Source organism: Pinus tabuliformis, chromosome 3_2 (genome assembly GCF_031772625.1).
Source record: "Pinus tabuliformis cultivar Carrire ecotype Pingquan chromosome 3_2, CPIR1, whole genome shotgun sequence".
Lineage (NCBI taxonomy): Eukaryota > Viridiplantae > Streptophyta > Pinopsida > Pinales > Pinaceae > Pinus > Pinus tabuliformis.
In genome coordinates, this window is record NC_142302.1 from 1289403088 (window position 1) to 1289422451 (window position 19364).

A 19364-nucleotide genomic window follows, 5' to 3' on the forward strand; every position below is an offset into this window, starting at 1 on the left:
GAAAATGGTAAAAACACGGGAAAAATTGGTAAATATGGGTCATTTTACCATTTGGCGCTTTTTTCTGCTGACGTCAGCATGACGTCATTGGTGGGTCATGGTGAGGTGACGTCAGCTGACGTCATCGGGCGACGTGGCAGTGGGCGACTGGTCAAAGGTTCGGCGAGGTGGCAGTCCAGTCAGCAGTGAGGTGGGCCAATAACATAAGCGGGTACGGGCAGGCAAACGTGGCGGCGAATTAGCGGCGGGTAGGTGGCGGTTAACGTGCGGCGGTCACGGTTAAGGCCTTAACCGTTGCGGTTTCCCGGGGCGGTTAAGGTACGGCGCGGAGGATGTCAGAGCGGGCTCCGAGATGGTTTAGCGCCCGACGCGTGGAGGAGGCGTGACGAGGCGCAACGTCACTTCCCCGGAAGTTAACGTGCGGCCACGGGAGGCGCTCCGATATTGCTGTAGGCCGTCGGATCTGATGGGCTTGATCCGACGGCTGGCGGAGGGGAAACAAGCGCCATTGATATTGCGGGCGGAAAAATTAAAATTTGTGGGTTTTATGTGGGTTTTTGCAAATGTTTTGATTGAACCACAATGCGGTAGGATTGGGAAACGTGCCAGAGGCGGGCATTTGACCTTTGCAAAGGTTTTATAGGCAAAATGGGTTTGGAAAGTGGGTTTTAGCAATGCAGAGGTGATTTGAAGGCAAATTGACTTGCAGCAAAGGGGAAAAAGGGTGGAATAGGTTCACCAAAGTGGCCAGATGCCATTTGGCCCCTTTTGAAAAATACACGGCTATTATGCCTAGGGGAGGGAATATACATAAGATTTGGGGTTTTATACACCTTAGTGTTAATAATATTAGGGGTGGGGTAAGATAAGGGAGGTTATATAGTAGAATTAGGAGTTAATATGAATGAAGGAGGGGAATTTAGAAAGGGGGTGTTAGTGATGGAGTAGAGAGGGAAAGAGAGGAAGTTAGTGATGCTCTTTGCTGTAATTTCATGGACTTCACCACTTTGCTTGCTGATAGATTAATTGCCTTGGCAAGAGACCTATTGATACTTGTGTAATGGTGATCTTATTCTTTCTGCAACCACAACTGCCTACCCAACTATTTTGCCTAGCATTTTTTGTTTCTTCTTGGAGGGGCACTTGAACTTGCAACCCTCAATTGCCTTTTCTTTTCTTTGGCTTTTTCCTCTTTTTCTCTATCTACTTCTACCCTTATGTCTTCCAAGGTCCCAGATTAAACTTTTGGGAACCTTTGCTTCTCTACCTGAACTACTTGTCTGCCAAGATTAAGCTGTTTGGACAGACCTCTTTCTCTATTCTACAACTCAAAATTGAAACATGGCATGATCCAGATTAAACTGTTGAATCATCCACAAAAATTGAAATAAGGTCCTCAATACTTGAAACACTTTACCCAGCTCTTGCTTTCTAGGAAATATGGGATCTTTGGGATACCAAAGCAGAGCATATTTGGCTTTTCTCTTGCCAATCATGAAATATGAAACCTATTACTATAGGTATCCAACAGTGGCTCCACATGGGGATGGTTTTTCTTTTGAAAGACCAAGAACAGCAGGTCAGATTGCCTTGTTGCTTGACTGCCCATCTTTGTCTTTAAAATCTGCTGCATATAATCTGTCAAAATAGTGTGTTTCTTTCTTGGAGAACCTCTGATTCTATCTGCCTGTTGCTGCTAGGTGCAGCATTTGGGAAAACCTCTTTATATAATTTAAATCAAAAAGAATATGTACAATTGCATATATACAATGAACCTCTGAATTTCTATCATAGTGAACAGTCAAAATAGTGCTTCAGCATCCTGCCATTGACAGGACCTTCATCCAGTTCAGTTACAGTCAAGCTTTTTAGGAAGTAGGTGTTATTACCTTGTACTGCTTGGACAGCAAATGGTCCTTTCCATAAAGAATCAAACTTCCCATGTTTTCCTTTCTCTTCTCTTCTTGCATCCCACTTTAAAACTTTGTCCCCTACATTGAAATCTTCAGCTTTAGTTCTTCTGTCAAAGGCCTTTTTCAGTTTCTCTTGTAGTATCTGCACTCTGCTGAAAACTTGTTCTCTAGTCTGCTGTAGACAAATTATCTGGTTAATCCTTCTTTGCATGTCATTTGGCTCTGCTTGGCTTTCTTGTAGAAGTTTCATAACTGGCACTCCTAGTGATGAAGGAAATCTGGCCTCTAATCCATAGACTAACTCATATGGGCTGGTCCCAATTGATCTTTTGGTGGTTAATCTGTCTGCCCATAAAGCATTTACTAGTTTCTTATGCCAGTTCTTTTTGTTCTCTTCCAGCACTTTCTTTATGATGTTTATCAGGCTTTTGTTTGATGATTCAGCAAGACCATTTCCTTGAGGATAGTAAGCTGTAGAATGGCCCAAAGTAATGTGAAATTTATGGCAAAAATTGACCATCTTCTTGGATCTGAAGGCAGCAGCATTGTCTGTTATTATCTTGTCTGGGCAGCCAAATCTAGCCAGTATATTGTTCTCCAAAAATTGAATGATTACTGAATCATTTGCTTGTCTGCATGGGGCAGCTTCAATCCACTTGGTGAAGTAGTCTGTTGCTGTTAGAATCCATCTGTGTTGCCCTGAAGATGAGGGGTGAATTTCTCCAATGAAATCCAAGCCCCATTGTTGAAAAGGTCTCTCTGTTGCAATGGGCCTCAAAGGGAGTGGCAGCAACTGTCTTTTGCCTTCAAACAGTTGGCACTTGTGGCATGATGTTGTGAATTTCTTCATATCCGAGAACATAGTGGGCCAGTAATAACCAGCCCTTAATATCTTGTCCACAGTGGACTTCCAGTACAGATGTCCACCACAGTCTCCAGCATGGAATTCTTGCATGATATTGTCAGTTTCACTCTCAAGAAGACAGTGCAGCAAAATACCTTCATGGTTTTTCCAGAGTAGATTCTCATCTATCACACAAAATTTAGATGTTTTCATTTTTAGGAACCTAGACTTAGTTCTGGACAGTCCTGGGGGAGCACACAGGTTTTGTAACACATAACAGATATCAGAGTACCATGGAGATTGTTCAAAGGCTACATTGATCTTTGGAGTCGCCAGCTCTGTTTCACTGTCCATTTGGTTGATATCTAAAGCTTGGAAATTTGCTTCTGTCATTAACTTGGCCAAACCTTGCCCTTTTATCAGCTTTGTAGGCTTTATTTCAATGTCAAATTCAAGTATGTTTGCAATCCATTTTCCTCTCCTTCCCTCTAAGTTTTCTTGTGTGAGAATGTCTTTGACAATAGGACTTGGTACATAAGCTACAACATGGGAGTAAAGGATGTAAATCCTAAAGTCTTTGATGGCTTTGATCAAGGCATAGGCTTGTTTCTCCATTATTTGGTACTTTAGGGGGGCATCCCTAAGAGCTCTGCTGAAAAAAGCAATGGGCTTTTCATTCCCTTGGTCATCTTTCTGTAATAAAACAGCAGCAATAGTGTGTTGGGAGGCAAAGGAGAAAATGATGAAGTCTCTGTCAAACTGAGGGTTAGTTAACACTGGGGTTTGAGTCAAGGCCAATTTTATACTTTCAAAAGCTTGTTTTGCTTCAACAGTCCATTTGACCTTTGAATCTTTCTTTAGCATATTGTTTAATAATCTGATTAACTCTGCTAAATTTGGGATAAACCTTCTCAAAAAGTTGATTTTTCCCAAGAATCCTTGCAGCTCTTTGACATTCCTTGGGTGAGGCATTTGTAGGATAGCTTGTATCCTATCTGGATCAATTCTTATGCCATCTTTCGAAATGATGTGTCCTAGAAGTTTCCCTTCTTCTAAGCCAAATAAAGACTTCTTGGGGTTTAAGGAAATACCATATTTCCTGCATGTTATGAAGATTTGTCTCAGATGTTTCAAGTGTTCTTGGTCAGATTTTGAAAAGGGTGTAAGATCATCTAAGTAAATGACCAAGAAATCATGAATTTCCTTTGCAAAAGCAATGTCCATTGCTCTCTGAAATGTTGCCCCTGCATTTTTCAATCCAAAGGGCATCTTCACATACTTGAAAGTACCCCATGGGGTAGTAAATGCAGTCTTGTCTTGATCATCAGGGTGTACCAGGATTTGATTGAAACCTGAGAAGCCATCCAACAATGATATTCTTGAGGCTCCTACTACTCTTTGAAGGATGTGGTCCATTTTGGGTAAGGGGTAGTTGTCTTTGAGTGACACTAGGTTCAAATTCCTTAAGTCTACACAAAGTCTAATCTCACCAGTTTTCTTTCTTGTAGGGACCAAATTTGAAATCCACTCAGAAAACCTGATTGGTGCTATGATACCAGCTTTGAACATTTTTTGTAATTCCTTTTCAATGGAAGGAAGAAGGACAGGATTGATTCTTCTCAATTTCTGTTTGAATGGTTTTTGATTAGGCTTGAGGGGAATGGTGTGCTGGATAACAGAGGTATCATAAGACTTCAAGTCTTCATAACCCCAGGCAAAGACATCTTGGAACTCTTTAAAGAGATCAACATATTTGGGTTTTTGATCAGGGGGCAAAGCAGCAGATAGCTTTATTATTTTAGGCTTGTCAGTGGTACCAATGTTACATTCTTCAATTGTTGCATCTAATGGCTGCATCTTTGGTTTCCTGGGGACATCATTTGAGTCAAAAATGTCCTCTAGTGGGGTAAGGCCTGCTGGAAGAAGATTGTCTTTGAGTTGTATGATTTCATCTTCAGCGTTGCTCAGCTCTTCACAGTCAATTTGGTGAATTTGCTGAATGTTTTCTTTGTTGAAAATGGTTGGACTGAGTAGTTGTTTTGCTGTCCTAGGTGACATTGGGTGGGCAGACTGTTGAAACTGTAATTGTGATTGACTTGCTCCATCAACTATTTGAGATTGACTTGCTGTCTCAAGGTCAATATTTAATCCTGTAAACTCTTGTTGCAAGGTTAAAAAGTTGTTTATTTGCCTATCATTCTCAAATACTTGCCACTCTTTGACATTGTTTGGAATAGAAGGCCTATATTTGACTTCTGCTGTGAAACAATTGTTGGGTTGTAGTGGGAATTTGAAGGTGCTGGCAAATGTTGCCAAGCTGTGAGCATGGAGATTGTGGCCCCTTGGAATCTTTGTGATAACAAACTCGGAGAAAGTTTCTAGTATTTCAATTACAGCAGACCTATAGGACCTTAATCTTTTGTCATTGGTGACAAAATCCCCTTTTACTTGTTGAATTACTAGATCAGAGTCCCCCATGATTGAGAGGCTATGTGCTTGTAATGATTTTGCAATCTTGAGGCCTAATAGCAGAGCTTCATATTCTGCCATGTTGTTAGTGCATTTAAAGTTCAATCTATAAGCCCGGCCTTGTGCACAGGCTTTCTGTTTGTTATGTATCCATACTCCAGCTCCTGCCCCTAACTTGTTAACTGAGCCATCAAACTCTAGGACCCACAGACTATCTTGCTGGTCAGGGGATCTTAAATTCTTTTCATGGGATGGCCATGTGAGCATGAGTTGAGGTTTCTTTTCCCATTTGTCTCCTAGGATAATTTCATCATTTGTTTGACAATTTTTGACAACTAAAGGAGGGTGAATGGGTACTGTTGGGCTGATTAAATTTTGGCAGGTGCCACTTGTTTGATCAATGTTTTGTTCTCGTATGGGTGTTTCGGTTTTAATGTCATTGTTTGAGAAGCTTGCGCTGTCATTGAAGAGGATGAAGGAGTCTATGTCCGAATGGACAGCATATATTGGAAAATTTTGAGGCTTTTCTTCACTGCTGACCATATATTTCATGAGTGTTTCCCTATAAAGTCTCTTTGGTTGTCCAAAGACAGAGATGGTTGCATATGACATGTCTAATTGCAGGGAGCCTTGGAGCTTGGCTCCCCATGATCTTGATAGGAGCATCCCATATTTGGGTGGGATATCAGCAACAACAACATCCATTAAAATGGTTTTGTTGGGAAATTGAACCAAGGACACACATAAATCCTTTATTAGGCCCAAGCATTTGACTTGACTAGAATCAAAAGAAAACAGGTCTTTGTATGGTCTTGTTATATCCAAGTTTAATCTTTCCATGACAGCTTTTGGCATAAGGTTGTGAGAGGCACCTGAGTCAAACATTGCATTATGCAGTATTTTATCATGAACATGCAAGCTGACATAAAAAGGTAAAACCCCTGTGACTACTGTTTTTCCATCTACCTCTGGGCCAAACAGTAATTCTGGAGTGTCATCTAGCACATTTACATCATCTTTGTTGTTGGTGAGCTGAAGGGATTTTTTGATCTGTTGCTTATATATGTCATGCTTGGCTAGCTCTGAAAGGGGAATTGCTATCTTTAACTTGCCAATCTCTGTTCCTAGGTCAAAGGGTTTATCCACCTGAATTTTAGAGTCACGGATAGCAGTCCTTTCTCTGTTCATCGAATCTTCTTGTTGGATTTCATCTTGATTTTGGAACCTGCCCCTCATGCCCATGTCTTGAGGGGTAATGTTCGGATTTGGGTGGGAGGATGAGGTTGCCGTGGGCTGTTGTGGTGTGGACAGTAGTTCAGTGACCTCCTCAACCACTACTTCCTTTGCAGGCAAGTTTGTTTTGTCATTAGGTTCAGTGACTAAGGTTTCTTTAGATTGCTGTTTCTCCTTTACCTTCTCAGGCTGATTTGCATTTACAGTCCGACTTCTTAGTTTGTATTGTTTATGGACTTCATAGACAGCAGTATCATACCCTTGTTTAAAGTCAAAAGATTCTCCTGATTGTGTTTGGAATGTTTTGCTTTCATCCTCGTCATGGTCTTCTTGTGTTAGGAAAACATGGCTTTTACCATCCAGACCTATTAAGTTGATCTCAGGATCTTCATTGAGCTGATTAGCTGAGGAAGTTTCTGCATAATTTTCTTGAAAAGGGGGTCTGATATCTTGGTCAGCACCTGTTTTTCCTATATTGGGGTTCTGTGTTCTCCTAAAATTTGGGTTTCTAGGAGAATTGTTTTGTGGTGCCTCCCATGATGACTTTCTTTCTACTGATTCCACTCTCTCACCTAGTCTTTTCATGCTGTTTAGTATTGCATCCAACTTTTGATCAAAGCCTGAGGGCTCTTCTTTGAAACCAACCTTCTTTTCCAGCTTTGCCCTGTTTCTTTTGGCAATTAGGTTGGCCTCTACAGTGACTGCAACTCTTTGGGCTTCTGCAAGGGTTGGAGGGTCTCTTTCTCTCAACTGATAGGCCATATCAGAATCAAAACCATCAGGGAAGTTATAAAGGGCCAAATCAGGAGGGGGCCTTAAGTTCTGGGGGATAGCATTGTATATGTTGTTAAACCTAGCACAATACTCCAACACCGTTTCTTGGGGACCTCTTTTAATAGTGTTATATTCACCAAGTATATGGTGCGGATCTCTCTTTTTCTCCCATCTGTTGGTGAATTCCTGGTATAGAACTTCAGGGGTTGCAATGGAATTTGCATTTAAGGATCTAAACCAAGTTCTGACATCCCCAGTTAAGCTTTGAACAAAAATTCTCATCCTAACACTGTCATCATCTATTTCATAGGTCTCAAAGTGGTCTTGCATCTTTTTAGCATGCTGGATGGCTGTCAAAGGGCCATGGGAGTCAAAAAATGAGAGTCTAGTTTGGTAGTCTTGGGGTAGAGCTGGAGCATTGGCTGGTATCTGCAGAGGTGCATATCTGTTAGCCATGTTTATGGGATTTATAGGGTTAATAGGAACAAATGGGACAACAGGGATTACAGGTGTAACCGGGTTAAGAGGATGGGTAATAAGTGGGGAACTGGTTGAGGGAGTGTGTGCAGATGGTGAAGATGGGAGAGAAGGGCTGTGAGGTGTTGATGATGAGCTAGGGGAATTAGGTGTGGAACGGAAAAGGACTTTACAAGGAGTTGGAATGAGGATAGGTTGGTCTAAACTTATATCTGAATCAGCAAGCTTCTCCTGCTTTTGCTGTCTCCTTATGTTCTTTGGTATGATATTTGGGTTATCGACGATGATGGGTTGATTAGGGTCAGGGTTTGCCCTAGTGTGCCTTGGGTTTCTTTTGGGAGCCAGCTTCTAAGTATTCTTTAGAACTTTATACAGAAAGTTTTGTATGTACAAGGACTAGGTAAGAATTCTGGAATGACTATATATTTCTCAAAGCTAAGATGAAGATTCCCTAGTTAGCTCTTCCCTAAAGCTGTCCCTGTGTTTACAGAAACAGTCCTAAGGCCTCTTGGCTAGTTTCAGGCTTGATGGTAGCTTTTGAAAATAGATAGTAATTGGAAAAATCTTAAGTCCCCAGTGGAGTCGCCATTTATGTTAACACCCAGGTTGTTCCCTATGACTCCCAAGGGAATACGGCCGGGGTAACCACTAACCAATCTTTTGATCACTGTTTCTAGCCAAACTGTGATCAGAGAGGGCTCTCTCTTTATGATTTGTAACTGTTTGTGATAGGGTTTTAGGCTAGCTATTATGTACTGTTTTTTTTGCTTATGTTTTGGTTGATGAAACTCCTTTTAGGTTCTAGTGAAGTAGTTTTCTGAGAGATTGAGTACCATTGGGCAATGGAGTCTGTGGCTATATGTGTTTGAAACTTTGAGATGAAAGATGGAACTTACAGGGCCATTTGAGTGCTTAATAGAACAGGTTTTTTGATTAAATTACTGGAAACAGGTAATACAAACAGTGAAAGCATTTAAGAATTTTCACTTGTTATCTATATGTTCCCAACAGACAGCTTTAAGAGGAGAAAACAGAGGTCTTAGGGGCAAAATTGAATCCCTGAGAATGACTGTCACAGTAAAAGACACAGTTTTGAAATGCAGCAATTAAGAATTACAATTCTGTCACTGTATCTGAGGAAAACATGTATAATAGCTCAGTTTGAGTCCAGGGTAAACATTGTTAAATCCTGGGACTATCCTTTCACCTTGCTATCAAGTGTAAAAACATTTGAACAACAAAAGAGAACAAAAGACTCAAAAACACATAACAAAGAGATTTGAGAATACTTGCTGTTTTATGCAACACCCTGGAATCCTGTAACATTCATCTTTCACCACAATACATCAAAGAACACCAAGCCTTGGAAATTCCATTCTTCCTTTGTATTAATTCTCTGAAAATATTACAACGAGCTAGAGCTTTTCAAAAGAAAATAACAACAACCCCTTCAACTGCTGTGAAGGGTCAATATATACTTGCGGTCATTTACAAAATATCTGAGTCATGAGTTATCTCAGATTTTACTTTCTTACCAACTACTTAAGATATTATGGCCACAATTTAATGCAGCATTGATTACAGAGTACAGGCATTTTAATGCTCTGTCAGAAGATATTTTAGCCTTTGGAGACAGCTAAGTCGGTCGAAATATTCTGAGTAAATGCTGGAAAATCTGTCTTTAATGCTTTGTACGCTGTGCCTTGGACTTGTCACCTGTGATTGTGACTGTTGCTTGTGGTGAGTCAATGGTCCTGCTGAGTTGGCTCAGCCTCTGCCTCTTCCCTGTATATATCTTTCCTCAAAACTGTGCCTGCGCATGTATGCTTATTTGCCTGTAGAAATAGCGCTACTGATTCTGGCCTGACAGAACTGTTTGTGTCAAATTTCTCCAGGCATCCTGTGTGGGCAGCTGGTGTGCTAGGATTGCACCCAGAGTTTCATCTGCTTCTGTAAATTTGAAGAAGTTAGGTGGTGTATCAAACAGATGGTCAACTTCATTCATTAGGAAAAACAGGTTCTCCACCCTGTCATACATACTCTGCCCTGTGGCTGGCCCTGGCTCTGCTGAAGTGCTGGGTGGTTGTGCAATCTCTGCCACTGCATGTGCATCAATCCTCTTATTATAATTGTCCAGGGTGAGCAGTCTTCCTACACTGCTTAGGATGCTGGGGAGGCCTCTGTTCTGCAGTGTCACAAATTTTTCCAGGAATCTATTGATTTCAGTTTGCATATCCTGGGTCCTCCTTTCCAATGTTCCAACTAAGTTCCTTAATGTAATGACTCTCTTTGCTACAGCAATTGCTTCTGTCCTGTTAGTGATTCCCATGACAGCTAATTGAGAGCTAGTCTTATAGTTCAGAGTATTGATTATCCTAGTAGCAGCTTCTGGCATGTGTCCAAGGCTTGCCCTGGCTCTCTGTATTTCTCTGTTTGCTTTGGTGATGAGCACCATTTGCTCATCCATGGTCTCAATATATTGCCACTGTTTGGCAATGGACCGCCCAATATTGCTCCACAGCACTGCTTTCATTTCAGCTGTCACCTTTTCTAATGCAAGCTCCTTCTCCAGTTCAGCAATTCTCCTCTTAAGAGCTTTTACCTCTCTGTCTTTGGCTGCCTCATTCTGCTTGCTCTTGTCAAACCTTTCATTTACCTTAGTCAAGGTTTTCTTAAGCTCATCCAGCTCTTTCATTTGAGATTCCATGGCTTGGATCTCAGCTTGCAGCTTTTGCATGTCTAAGCTAGCAGCCTGTTCTGATGTTGTAGTTGTTGCTGCTGTGGATGGTGCTGTAGTTTCTGTTTGCTGAGGAGGAGGAGTAATCTTTGGAGGGGTTTCCTCAAGATTTATTATGACCGGAGGAGGCTGGGAGGGTTGGCCCTCTTCTCTTTGCTTCAGTGTTTCCTGTAGTGCTGCCTTTGCAGCTTCAGTTTGTCCTAGCTGGTCCTGAGTCCTGACCAGCTCTTTGTATAAGGACACCAGCAGATCTGTAGCATCCTTCTCTTGCCTTTGCTGGGCAACTTCATCTGTCTGTGGATGGATGGTGGCCGGGAGTTTGATTTTCTTTCTTAGGGCTGCCATGTCTGCATCCCTTATCTTCAGGAGCTCTTGGATGCCTTTGACATCTTTAGGGTCATGCCCTATCTCTATGATTACCTCTTCCAAGGACTTGATCCTATTGTCCTTGGCTTGTGATGAAGCTCTTTCTAACTCCAGCTGAGAAGCTGTGTTGTCCAGGCTGCTCTTTAATTTATAATTCTCTAATGTCTCATCTGCCAGGGAGGCATACACCATTTCACCAGTCTGCTTATGCAGTTCAATCTTGTCCATGGGGTGTATGTCTTTGGCAAGAACCTCCATGTTGGTTCTTAGATAGTCTGAGGTGGACTGAGGCTGCAAAGTTGTAGGCATGAAGTGGCTCATTATCATTTTGCCTTCGCTCACATCGAAAGCAGACATGAGTCTCTGCTGGTTGCTAGGAGCTAGGTTCAACAAGTGATCATATAGCTGCACTTTTATTGGATCACTCCTCCTTTTTATGTCAATGAATTGCTGTTTTATACTTGACTGTCCTTTTCTGGTTTGACCGGAGGAGCTGACCTCTCCTCCCATAGTCATGTCATGTCCTCGCTGGGATGAGCTGGCCGAAAGTTCTCCACTGGGTGGGCCCATGCCCATGGCCTGCCTTACTGCTATGTCCTCCTCTTGGGAGTCATTTAGTCTTTGTCTCTTCTCTCCCCTGATGAAAGATGAGGTGTGGGGGGTCTCTCTCTCCCTTTTCCTTGTCACATCCTCCTTTTGTGGTGTTTGGAGGACTGATGTGTCAATATTGGTGTCTGTCCTGGGAGGCACCTTTGTTTGAGGCTGCTGCTCAGTATTACCAGGTTGATCTGTCCCCTTTTCCTGCTGCAAGGGCTGTTCACTGGACTGTGCTTTTTCTTGTTGCTGCCCCAGTTCTTGCTGTTCCATTTCTTCTTGCTGTTGTAGCAAGGTGTCCACTTGTTCCTCTGTCGATACAGGTGGCTGTTCCACCTGTTTACCTTTGTCTTTGCTTGCTGCCTGGGATGTCTTCTCAGTGGTTTGCTGCTGTGCTGCTGAAGATCCAGCAGCTGTTCCACTTTGCTTTCTGTAGGAGTGGGGCACCTGTCCACAAGTTTCCAAGTCAGTTTCCTTTTGTACATTCCTGGCTTCTTTCTCAAGCAATTCTACCTCAGTGAGTTGTTCTATTAGTGTACCCTCTTCCCAATCTAGTGCATTGGCATACTTTTCTATTTCAGGTTGTCTTTTATGTGCATAGTTGCCCAGTCTGTATCTAATTCTCCTGAGGGAGATAGTATGATTGGGGTCATAAGGAATCCACTCAAAACTGGTCTGCAATCTGAGGCCTTCCAGCATGCTGTGTGCTTCTTTCCATCCTTCCTCTTTCTTGTTATACAGGAAGGAACCTAGCTGGCTTCTTACCTTCAGTTGTGACTTCTTGTTCCTACTCTGAAAATGAAGGTAATCTGAGTTCCCAAACTGCCTGAAATACTCCAAGGCAAAAAGCCTCATGGGGACATACCTTGGCAACCTAAATGGGTTCATTTCACAGCCATATATCCTAATGACTGTGTGGTTCTGGTAGAAGTACCAGTTGCCAATATTGTAGGATTTGTTCAGATGTATAATCCTCCTCATTTCATCGGTTAATCTAGGAGGAGGAGAGCCTTGCAGAACTGTTAGGGCCGGATGAACAAATAAATCAATGAACTCACAGTATGTATAGGGTGATACTGAGGTAAAATGAAACACAGAGGTCCAGAAAACAACTGATCTTGGGCTTCCTTGGGCATTGAGTGGCCTCAAAGGAATAGAGAAGGTAGCTGGCTGATAGAAAAGGAATAAATGATAGATATATGAGGAGTACCTGAACAGTCTCTCCCTCTTCAGATTCATGAACTGATCATGGATTTTCTCTGCTATGTAGGTTGCATAGTCATACTGCACAGCTGGAGGCTTACCAGGGGTAAACATGGACAGCATTGCCATTAGACTTTCATCTACATCTTCCAGCCCCCTGAACCCTAGGACATAGCTAATCAGATCCACCAGCATTCTGCCCAACTCATTCAGATAACGGTACCCAATAGGAGGGGTTCTGACTGTTTCTGAGCTTGGTGTGACAAACAGTTGGTTAATTTTGATAATCTGGTCACTGGACAGCTTGATCCCTGTGTTAATCAGATTCTGCATGGACAGAGGGGTCAATTTCTTGGCTGTACTGAAGTGCAGCATCTGGTTTATGCTTTCTGGGGTGATGTGGAACAGGACTAGGCCTGTGGGGCTTATGACTGCCCTTTGGCTGGGGTCATAGCATTCCTGGCAGCTGTAAATGAGCTCTGGCATTGGATTGACTTGGGGAAGGTTGTATATGGGCAAATTTGACTCCCAAATCCCCAAGATATCTGCTCCACTGAGGTGCTGGGCTCTTAGTTCATTCAGCATTAACACATTATACTTGGTTCCCATGGGAAACCAATCCAGCATTTGGTAGTCCATGTCCCCCAGGGCTTTCCATGCTAGTTCTTGGTGAGGTGCATTGATGGGCTTAATGTTCAGTGCAATAGGGGTCTCCATAGCTGTTCAAGTTACCAGAATTGCAAATAGACAGGTGGAATGGTGAAAACACAGTCTGGAGACAGTCTTCTGTGGAAACAGTTGAGGTTTTGAGTATTCAAGGGGAATTCTCTCAGTAGCAATTGAAATACTACTGGAGTCTAGTGATAGAACCTCTCTGCGGTGTAATTGAACTCTATAACCGGGTGAATTATGTCTATTAGCAATTCTGCCGGGAAAACGCAGAATTACAGAGGTTTAATGGGAATTGCAGGTTTCTAGAGCTCTGCCAGTGTTTCTTGGCCCTCACAATGACAATGCTGGAGGAATGAAGGGGAATGAATGGTGTAAATATAGTTTTTATGGTTCTATTATCCCTGTGAGAAATTTTGAGCTTAATGAAGGTCGTATGGAGGGCGAAATGGTCTAAATACCTGTAATTCGACGAGCAGAGGTTGAAACACAGGTGCACAGGTGCTTTTTGAGGAGGTCGCCCGGGCTAATCGGCTGGTTGGCGAAAATTCGAGTTCAAACGGTCAAGCAGAGCGCTCAGTAAAAAACACAGTGAAAATGGTAAAAACACGGGAAAAATTGGTAAATATGGGTCATTTTACCATTTGGCGCTTTTTTCTGCTGACGTCAGCATGACGTCATTGGTGGGTCATGGTGAGGTGACGTCAGCTGACGTCATCGGGCGACGTGGCAGTGGGCGACTGGTCAAAGGTTCGGCGAGGTGGCAGTCCAGTCAGCAGTGAGGTGGGCCAATAACATAAGCGGGTACGGGCAGGCAAACGTGGCGGCGAATTAGCGGCGGGTAGGTGGCGGTTAACGTGCGGCGGTCACGGTTAAGGCCTTAACCGTTGCGGTTTCCCGGGGCGGTTAAGGTACGGCGCGGAGGATGTCAGAGCGGGCTCCGAGATGGTTTAGCGCCCGACGCGTGGAGGAGGCATGACGAGGCGCAACGTCACTTCCCCGGAAGTTAACGTGCGGCCACGGGAGGCGCTCCGATATTGCTGTAGGCCGTCGGATCTGATGGGCTTGATCCGACGGCTGGCGGAGGGGAAACAAGCGCCATTGATATTGCGGGCGGAAAAATTAAAATTTGTGGGTTTTATGTGGGTTCTTGCAAATGTTTTGATTGAACCACAATGCGGTAGGATTGGGAAACGTGCCAGAGACGGGCATTTGACCTTTGCAAAGGTTTTATAGGCAAAATGGGTTTGGAAAGTGGGTTTTAGCAATGCAGAGGTGATTTGAAGGCAAATTGACTTGCAGCAAAGGGGAAAAAGGGTGGAATAGGTTCACCAAAGTGGCTAGATGCCATTTGGCCCCTTTTGAAAAATACACGGCTATTATGCCTAGGGGAGGGAATATACATAAGATTTGGGGTTTTATACACCTTAGTGTTAATAATATTAGGGGTGGGGTAAGATAAGGGAGGTTATATGGTAGAATTAGGAGTTAATATGAATGAAGGAGGGGAATTTAGAAAGGGGGTGTTAGTGATGGAGTAGAGAGGGAAAGAGAGGAAGTTAGTGATGCTCTTTGCTGTAATTTCATGGACTTCACCACTTTGCTTGCTGATAGATTAATTGCCTTGGCAAGAGACCTATTGATAGTTGTGTAATGGTGATCTTATTCTTTCTGCAACCACAACTGCCTACCCAACTATGTTGCCTAGCATTTTTTGTTTCTTCTTGGAGGGGCACTTGAACTTGCAACCCTCAATTGCCTTTTCTTTTCTTTGGCTTTTTCCTCTTTTTCTCTATCTACTTCTACCCTTATGTCTTCCAAGGTCCCAGATTAAACTTTTGGGAACCTTTGCTTCTCTACCTGAACTACTTGTCTGCCAAGATTAAGCTGTTTGGACAGACCTCTTTCTCTATTCTACAACTCAAAATTGAAACATGGCATGATCTAGATTAAACTGTTGAATCATCCACAAAAATTGAAATAAGGTCCTCAATACTTGAAACACTTTACCCAGCTCTTGCTTTCTAGGAAATATGGGATCTTTGGGATACCAAAGCAGAGCATATTTGGCTTTTCTCTTGCCAATCATGAAATATGAAACCTATTACTATAGGTATCCAACAAGTTCCCCTCATGTCTGGCACCTGTTGGCTCAAATATTTTGTCAAGGTTCACTAAAGTCCATGACAATCAATGTTCAATCTTTTAATGGACGAGAGTCATTTTCAGTCATTAGGTCTAGCGATCAAATAAAGTGGTCTTCAAACATGTCCAATAAAGCCATGCAGGCCAGAGGGAGGCCCTTACAAAGTTATGATTCAAAGAGTTTCATCGTCATGTTGAGAGATTACGACTTTTCTTCAAAACTCTGTCTTGAAGAAAAGTCAAACAGTGTGTCATTTGTGATAATTTTCAGAAAAGTCTCCAGTTGATTTCTTCAGGTGCAGTCATGGTTTCCTTGGCCAATCGCCATCTCATACGACCCTTGCAAAAGTGCCAAAAAAAAATTTCATCATTTTAGCTAAAAATTCAAAGGGAAAAGTGAAATTCAGTGTTGCATTAAATCAGTGAAAAGTGTCAAAATGAAACATTATTAAAGTGGGTTTTGAAGAAGCAAAAATTAAACCCATGACTCCAAGGTCTTTATATACAAGTTTCCACAAGCAACCAAATCATTGTGCCCACCAAGGTCATAGAGAAACATAGCAAAGTGATTGAGAGTGCAAAGCACGCATTTGGAATGAGTTTGGAGTCGTTTTCAAGAACGCGACGCACACACAGAGGGGTGCGGTGCATATAAAGAGCGTGGCACACAGAGCGTGACCCCGCAGTGTAAAGTTAACATGGCCGTGACGCATATACCGAGCGTGGTGCACTGGGTTTGCTGTGTGGCGCACACCCACAGAGGCCCGAAATTGTTCCCAATTGCATCAAATATTTCAGAATTCCTTCCAATTTCCGGGTAGGGTCTATCTCTTGGCTTGCTCATCCAATTTTGTGGATAGGATGATGGTTATGGCCATTTATAATTGCAATAAAAAATACGCCTAAACCCTACCACTTGAAATCACCAAAGCTATTGCTCTAGGGTTGAAGACTTGTTGTGTTGATGCCAAGATTCCTCTTTCACCTCTCATTTTTTCACTCCTTTCCATTGTTCCCTTCCCCCCTATCTCATTTTTCCCTATTTTCCCTACCCTAAAACATTACTAAACCCATATTCCCTATCCCTCCACTCGTTGGTCAATGTAAACCCCAAAACCCTACCCTATAAAATCCCCAAACCCTCCTACATATCCCTAAACAAAATTTCACCCCATAACCCTATTCCCATCATATTATTCCCCTTCCTAACACTCCCTTTTTGCATTGTTCCCCTTGGTGGCAGATCTCACAACAACACCTAGCTTCATACCATCATCAAAGGGTAGTGTAAGCACAGTACACATACAACAGTCATGGCATCTGAGCATTCATCAGAGTATGAGATGGAAACACAAAGTGATTCATCCTCGGAAGAATAGGCACCCTGGAGACATCATAAAAGTGGCAAACATGTTAGGGATGAGCCAACCACCCTCACTGAATTGCAGGCCTGCCCTCTTGCTTTGTCATGTTTCCAGCATCTATCATGTTTTGAGTTTTGTCAAAGGGTGGATAATGTTCGAGTTCATCATGAGTTGGTCTGTCATTTTGTGCTTCACCTACATGGAGATCACTCTATCTTGGTCGGGGTCACCTTCACACTGACACCCTAAACTGTCTCATTATCAACCGACATACTGAATGTTGGAGAAACATGGCACAAGAAACAAAAGGTTGATCGGCAGCATTATGAGCCTTACATTAAGGCCAGTTGCTTGAGGCATCTCACAAGAGTCTTTCCATTCTGATATTTGAAAGATGAATATGCTCCACTCATGAAGTTGATCATGAAGTACTTCAGCTGTGAGGGGAGGTTCTCTCGTCTATATGCATATCACATCAGGTTGCTCATGCACTTTACCAGGGTATGGATGATGAACATCCCATACTTCATTTGCAGGAACATAGAGAGGATGAACACCTTCATGCAGCACAAGACCCCTCAGCAGCAACTTAACAGTGTTTATCACTTTGCTCTTATTAAGATTTTGGTGGTTCATCAGCTGGGATGATTTCATCTCCCATGACCTCTTCAGCACTTCACAGGTATTATCAGACGTTAAGCATGAGGGTGAAAAGCAAATAGACAAAGATATAAAATATTACAATAAAGTAAAAAGCAAATCACTATGATAAGTTATTAAGTAAACAAAAAAATTAATAAAAAACTCAAGCAATTAATAATAATGTATAATAAGTATATTCATGTATTATTAATAAAGTTATAAAATTAAAATATCAAAATTATAAGAATAGTAATATAAACAAAATCATAAAATATTAAAAGACTAAAAGAAATATAAATATAAATAATATTTCAAGTAAATAAAACAAATCTTTATAATAAATTATTTAGAAAATAAAAATTAATAATCTATTTGGTTAAAGAAGAATATTCATGCATAATAATCTTGTATGTTTATATTTATTAATTGAAATTCTTATTAATCAAGAAAATAAGTATTTACAGGTATAATAAATAAAAATTAAAAATAACTTTAATTTATTAAAACTATAAAAAACATTAACATATTGAAATCCTTTAATACATTTCCCTTAGAAACCTTCTAACAATTTAAGATATATCATAATTAACATAAAGTTACAAATAATTAAAACAAAATCATCATTTATAAATAAAAAACTTATTACAAAAACTATTCACTAAAAGAAAATTAATATATAACTATAATAATTATCCTTAAATAATAAATAATAAATGAAATTAAAAAGAACCTAATAGAATATATATTAGATAGATAAAAAAATAATAATAAAAATAATCCTGTTCATTCAAGCATGAAACTGGTCGGCTCTCATTCTTGACAATTCAGCCTCACCCCTATTTATCAACGCATTTCTCTCTCTCCTTTGTAAATCAAGTCCTGATGATGAGTCTTGGTCTAGACTCGAAACATCGACAAAGAAAGAATGAAAACTATGGATTATCCGAGTTCAGATTATAAAAAACCAAACCACAGAAATCTGCAATCCATTAGGGTGAACCTTCTCGTCGGTATGAGAGCCATGAGACTACCAGTGTGCCAGTTTTCATCACATATTAGAAAGGCACCAGACGTTTGTTTGCAGCGGCAAAGCAAGTGTTATCTCCACCCGGGGTGGAAGGGGCCTCGCTTCCTCCATCAACATCATAGGAACAGGACAAAGGCAAGGAGTCAACGCAGGATGAGGGTCCTTCAGGTGAGCCATCAGGTGAACGAGAGACGGAATTCTTTCTCCTTCATGATGATGATACAGATACAGAACCAACAAGTGGACAGCTTAAAGAGATCATCCAGGAGCAACAAGCAGAGATTCAAGCCTTGTCCCTTGATTTGGAAAGAGCCAAATGGAACATGAAATATCTGGAGTAGAGAAACGAATAGCTAGAGGATTAGCAAATGATCATGGAGCTACAAAACATTTGTGAGCATCGCCAAGCTGCGCAAAGGAGAAGAGTTGAGCTCACGTCATTGGAGCAAGAGATTAATGAGGATAGGGAGGCCAATCTCAAGAGAGTTAACATGCACTTGGAGAGGCTGCTGGACAAGGCCGACAAGGACCATGCATTGCTGAGACACATGGATTTCCACTACATGGCGCGAAACAAAGTGTGCAAGGCCCGAATCAGGAATTTGAAGGCGAAATTGAGGAAGGCAATCAAGAAGCAAAAGAGGCAAAGGGAGCTTGATCGACTTCAGATATTGGCTAAAGCCTCTTTGGCCCACCATAACACTTGATAAATAAGCTCCAGCCCAAATTTCAAGAAATTTGGGGCAATTTTGGTCACATTGCAAAGTCTTGGTCACAACACAGGTTTTTTCTCCCGCGCGCTTAGGATTTGGAGCTCCAAATAACAAATGGTTTGAATTTTTGGATTCAACATGAAAAATCATGACTACTGGTGCTTTGACAAGAAGTTTGGGCAAGTTTTGAGTCC